We start from the raw sequence: 6,795 nt of genomic DNA on the forward strand, positions 1-6,795 counted from the left end.
TTTTTTGTTGTTTAAGCTATGTATAAGCCGTCTTTTCAGTTTCCTTTTATGGCTTGGTCTTTTTAAAACAATGTGTCAGTTTAAAGAACGTTGCTGTGATATTGTGCATTCTTTCAGATTCTGTCAGTGTTGACAAATGGAGCGAAGGATCGCTGAAGCCGTCGATTGATCGGCTTTTCCCTCATCCTCCTTTTACGCTGTACTTTGACGAGGCAAATCAATCGATCGATCAATCAATCAATCAATCAATCAATCAATCAATCAATCAATCAATCAATCAATCAATCAATCAAGCAATCAACCAATGCGTGGACATTTCAGTACGTGTAGCTGTGTTAGCTGGTTGACGTTTATTATTGGTGCAATAGGACGCTAAAGAACAGGATGCAATAACAGGACAGAAAAGAGCACCACTCGCAACTAAGTTTATTGAGAGCAGGCAGGCTCACTTTAAAGTCCGGCGCTGCCAACTTTGAAATGGTGACCACGCCGCCGTTGAGCGCCTTCTGGCTTCCCCTTCCTTTGGCGGGTGACGGGCTGAATAAATGCAGAAAAAGCTCATTTGACACCTTACGGGTGGACTGTTATTTGACAGGGATGTAAGATGACAAGGATTTGTAGTATGTATGCTTACAACCGCAAGCATACACAGAACGGTAGGGTTGGGGATAATTTACACCCGTCCTTATTTTAGCCTGATGTCGGGATGCTAACATGGACTCCAATTCGCCACGTGAGCCTCCTCAGTGGAAGCGCTACACGACGGCGAGTACTTCTCTCTCTTCTTTTTTTCTCATAACCGGCAGATAGATCTATCTCGCCTCAGTACTATGTAATCCGTCGTGACAGTGTTTTCGTGCGAGCAATCTGTGGATAATATTGTTTCGGTGCCATTAAAATTCCTATGTCGCCCCTCGCAACCATCCGTTTTTCGAGGCTGACAGTCCCCGGGGATGCATAAGCAGCGAGAACAGTCAGAGCGGTATATACGTCTATGCCCACTTTCCAACGCTATTATTTTATTAGTTTATTGGTCACTAAATTTGGGATTCAGACCACAAAGAATAGACAATATTAAAATTTCGCGCCCGATGCGCCTACGTGCTTTTTACTTCAACGAATCTGAAGCTTGTTAAGAATATGTTGTTATGATTTACGTACTGAGAACGACATTTTCAGTGAAGCTACACCTTTTTTAATATGTGTGCTTGCCACAACATAGCAAGATATGTTTACAATCATGAGTGCATGCGCAGTCAGCAGCAGCTAAGCGCATACATACGAGCCTGGCTAGTCGTCTTCTCCTGTTAACAAAATGCGGATTACCGGGCGCGCATTCTTCGTTAAAGAGTACGAAAGTCCGGGGACATTCAATACTCTATTGTTCCCAACTCACTCAAGCTCGTAAAATTCTCAGTATCATTCGTATCCAAGCAAACCATCTATTTTATTGCGAAATATTTTTTTCGGAGTCAACCAGTAAACATTCTTTTGAAAAGTAAACCGCGGTTTGTACTGCGACCGTACGAAGGAGTGATCCCCGTAACAGAGTCATCGCGCTGTCAATAAACAACGGTGACGTCGAAAACTAGTCGTAGCGTCTGGGTAAACGATGTAGCGTACTCAGTGTAAGTTTCTATATGGCCAATTAAATGAGGCCCGTTCTCCAAGGCAAAATTGATGCCGGAAATCCGGGCAGGTCAACTGCAAAAACAGCATAACAGGCGACGGGACTTGAGACCCGTTTAGTGGCCTAGCCAGACCCCTGTGCTCAAGCATTCGGGGCGATGGTGTCCGCGTAAAATGTGACTTGTTCAGAAGAGTAAATTCTCAACAGCTATTCTCAATAGTAAATAATAATTTAGAGACAACGCTAAAAGCACGGACCAAGCGAAGTGCCTGAGGTTGCGGCCATGATTTGTATAAAAATGGGTGCCCCTCCTTCCCTTCCTGCACTGTTGTCAGCCGTGCAAACAACTATCAAAGGTGTCTAGAATATTAGCTTGACGGGAACACAACGGTGTCCTTCGGCGTCATACATGCGCCGTTCGACCATAGCATTTCCCGATTCAATCTTCATTTTTCAACGGAGCATGTATAGAGGCAGATACACTTCGACGCGACCTTGACTAAAGATATCGAGAAATTGGTAATAATTTTAATATGTAAACCGTAAGTGAGTAAGGATTGAGAAGTCATGAACATCGATTACGAAATCGTAAAACCTTTTATTGTGTACATCAAAATTGGTATTTTGTTTAAAATCCCTAGTGTGAAGTATTGAGTGGCAGGGGGCGAAGAAACGGCCCGTGAAGAAGTCACCACATGGAAAGCATCGCATATTCAGCCCAGTTCACCAAACCAAACTCGGACATGCTTTTGAATCATGAGACTTCAACGGCGCACTGCCTGCATACAAGATACTGTCTTTTTTGTGGTCAGTAGTGGATTTATTAAATGTTCTCTTAGTGTCCTGACGTATAAATTTTGTCGAGGAGAATGACCAATTTCATTGATATCAAAAGACAAACCCCCCATTTCACTGGCACTCGATTTCCACACCATAATAACTACCTCCTGCCGAAACCAAGGACTAACTACGGCAAACTTACTGCGAACTTTTTGGCAACATCAATATGGAATTCACTACCACCCTCCATTAAATCATCTCCTTCCATTCATTTATTTAAGAGGAAAATTCGACACCAATTCTTGGGAAAGTGATTGTGTTGTATATTTTTTTACGCTTCTGTGTGTCGAATAATACTACTAGGATCTGCTTTTTGTGTTTATACTTTATTGTTATTACTATGACTCGACTTTGTTTGTTAATACTTTCTGTTCCTAGGATTGCTACTGCTGTTGTTAACCGTATTAAGTGTACTTTTTCTATGTATTTATTGTTGCAGGTCCCTCCCCAGTCTTTGACTATGGGACCTCCTAGAGTTACTTTTTCTGTAAAACATTTCAAGCGCATCAATAAACTGAAACTGAAACTGAAAAAGAAAGACGTGCAGGTAAATGATGACACGGCAGTGTTTGCGGTTGCAATTGACAAACTGCTCAATTGCAAGTACTGGATCATGGCACTATATACCTGCGTGATAGATTTCGCAAAACACATTCAAACGCTTCGCTCAGCAAAAGCTTATGCTTCTCTAAAATCTCCGCTCCGAATGTACACTTACTATGCCGTTCTCTTCGCAATGTCCAATTATAGCAGTGATAAGACCTGTGTTCAGTCTACAGTGGCCATAGTAAGCCGCCGGCGTATGAAAATAGCTTTGTAACTATCCAATAGAGCATCGTCACAAAATAAGAGTCACGGAAAAACAGGGAGATGTTGCAAACCATAAAAAAAAGATTACTGGCGCTCCCGTAATTGAGAGTAGATGTAAGCATTAAATGGCAGCCGGCAAAGCTGATTGCTTTGAGATAATACCAGCCACAATTTCAAAAAGGGTGTAGCGCATGTTCGCACTGGTGCAACCAACCACACCACGCTATACTGTGAACTGGTCCACATGGACGCCACCCAGCTAGAAGAAGAAAACAGGCTGAAGGAGGCACGACATGCAGCGAAAGACTCCAGGAAGACAGAGCGCACTGCCGATCTGGAAGACAAGCCCCTGAATGAGGCGCCACGCAGCGTGGTGACATCTCTCGGGGCGACGCGAAACCCGAGCTGCGGAGCTCACGGACCGTACAGGCAACCCTGTCTCAGCGCTAAAAGATTACGATGAAGTGGGCATAGCTTCACGTATGGTGCCCTGCGTATGCGTTTTGAACGTCACTGTTGGAAGTGACAAAAAAATGTTCAGCGTACTAGAATTTACAGCTTGAGTGATGTTGTGAATGAACATTAGGAATAACTCGGAAGCAGTCTTATTTTGTAACTTGTTTGGTCAGTAACTAGCGTATGTATAGCAGTCCCTTACAAAGGGTTCGGGGCCAGAGACCATATTTTCTTAAGTTTTGACTGGTTGCTGGGATGATCTCGCTTTGTTGTGCCTTTATTATGGCTCGGTGCTCGTATCGTCTCTAGCAGAAAACTTTTTCTAAACGACGCCACTTGCCCGCATAACGGCTCTGGCTTTTGGCTCAAGGTCACTTGAATGTCACCGAGAACGGGAGCTGAAATGACTTCACGCATAAAAAAAAAAGAAAACTCCACGTTGTGGGCGAATCATTCGCATGTTCCTTCGAGCACAGCAATGTCGAGCTCTTGTCGATCATTGTGGCATCTTCTAATCACTTAAATTTTCGCTCCAAAGTGTTATCTGATGGGAAGTAACAAAAGCGCTTATGTACACTGGGAACTCGACGCCATTGAAGGGGCATCCCCGCGGCGCTGAGCTGCGGAAAGACTTTTACTATGGAGCCACACTTTCACCACAAAACGCGAAACAAAAAAAGGACGACCTCTTCTGGAGACGAGTAGCGGCTTGGTTTCGAAGAGCCAAGGTGCAGATGAACAAAGGCGGCGGAATGGTGTTGAAGGATGCTCGGAAGGGGTCACGTAAACGGTGGGTGGAGCTCCAGCGTGAACAACGGAGGGGAGTAGACAGCGAAGGCAGCACGGAAAGGGGGAGGACGCGAACGGTACGAACGCCGCATCGAGTGGAGGGCTCAAAAGAGACGCGCGCCGCAGGAAAGCGCCGACAAAGCAAAGAGTAGCAAGATATACGCCAGAGGGACGCGCGAACGCGTGGCCTCATCTGGCCGCTGGTTCGTCTCGCACGCCGAGCAGGCGCCTGTAAGCACGCCCACATATGCGCGCCACAGACGGGGCCATTTTCCTCTCGCGGCGCCGGAAGGAAGAACGCTCGAATGCGCCGCGGCGAGAGATGTTACGCGTGCCTTGCCCAGCTCAGACAGTCCCCGCACTGCCGTGTTGTACTACACGCTTTGCTTTGTGCCCTTTTTGGGGGGAGCATCTTAAGACCTCTTCCGCGCACTCTCTTCCCTCGATCCTCGGCAGTTTCGTGTTTACACGGCCAGCCGTCGGCACGACGGCCAAGCTGGCTCGAGACGCTTCTGGATGCGTCGCGCATCGCAGCGCGCGAGCTGTACACTCCGGCGGACGGCTCGTACTCGTCTTGTAAACAGGGAAGAAGGGCGAGGCAGGGGGCATCTTCCTGCACCCTCGTTATGGGTCGGGAAGTTGTGGCGGGACGCACAGGCGGGTCCGAAACCGAGGAGAACGGCAGGGAGGTGACGAGGAGATGGCAAGTACATAATTCCACGTATTTGCGGTGCGCAAAAACAATACAGAAACAAACACAGACAAATACCCAGGAGCGAGAAAATCGGGACCACAGGGTCGTTTGGAGAAAAAAAAAACATGCTTTCCTCATGATTCAGAGGCACGAACTGAAATGCACGCGTGCACTGAAAAGCTCGCCATGCTAAGTTTTGGACTGCAGGCCTCAATTTAAATTTACATTCGCATGTGCGGATGACAAAAGGCCTTGATCGAGGAAACCTGCTTAGCGCACTTTTACTGAGGGGGGAGCATTCAGCGCTCTATGTATTATCGCATGCAAAAGTTCGGTTTTGATCTAAATTTTTTGCATCAGCTATGAATGCCGTTGTGTTTAATTGGGGGTGTACTTAAGTCATAGGACTGCACCATAAACAATCATTAACGGGAGATACACTGTAATTTTAGCACGCAGCAGTACATTTCTGCCTCTCTTTGCCACGCTTCCTTGCAACCTTGTGATCCCGAGCCAACTAGACCAGCTGTACATTTTATGTCATCATTATTCTAGTTTTCGCGGCTGGATGCTCATGACGCCATACACTGGTGCAGCGATACGGTGATATAGGAGTGCGTTCAACTTTCCCTGTCTTCAAGCTGCCTTGCGATACTTCAGTTAAGTGCTCCTGTAGGGCGAGCCCGAAAAAATAATGTGCGCTAAGCCTGTATTTTTACTCACAAAAGTACAGGGACCCTTCAAATTTCGTCATTCGCTATGCCCACAGTATGCGAAGCTACTGGCGACGTAGAGGTGCTTCCCCGAAAATCCGAATTAACGAACCGAAAATTAGTGGACCACCTCCTGGTCTTCTTATGGAAACACTGATCAGCTAAGCCTTCGTGATAACTTGTTGGATGAAGATGGACTGCGGTGGTCTGGAGTTCGAGGAAATTAGGAGTGGAGCGTGAGATATAGGCCCAGCAGTCACTTCAGGAGCCGTGGATATAAACATTAGTTTATTTGGAAACGCGGAGCTATAATTCAACAGGTCCAGTGAATACTTCTTCGAATACGCATGGTAAAGTGGACTAACGGTGTAATCATTGTTGTTATGCCTTAACACGCTAAGAACGTATACCCTCAAAGCTATCTTTATTTTTCGGTCGGGGGAGGGGAAAGTCCATAGCTCGCCCCCCTTACACCCTTAAAAAGAGAGTACGAGCGAAATAATACGCCCATATTCATGATAGAAATAGATAAATGATAAAAACAAGCTTGGCCATATTTGGCCAAAGCCATGAACCGCAGCTTACCAAAAGGTGTTGAAGGAAGCACCTAATCATTGTATGTGGTATAGCAACATGGAGATTAACATGGAAACAGAAGAATAATCCCAGCGCTATACGAGAATGTACGTGAATGTAACAGTACGCTTGAAGTAGAGGTCGAAGTGTCCTTGGTTGCATTGTAGCTTGCATTAAATGTAAGCGCTAAGTGGGGCGGCATCTTTAATGTGTAAAACAAGTAGCCACAGCTCTGTGAAGATACAAAACTGAACGCAGCAGTGTCCGACAAAGAATGAGAAAAAACA

Source organism: Dermacentor variabilis, chromosome 3 (assembly GCF_050947875.1).
Source record: "Dermacentor variabilis isolate Ectoservices chromosome 3, ASM5094787v1, whole genome shotgun sequence".
NCBI classification, from domain to species: Eukaryota; Metazoa; Arthropoda; class Arachnida; order Ixodida; family Ixodidae; genus Dermacentor; species Dermacentor variabilis.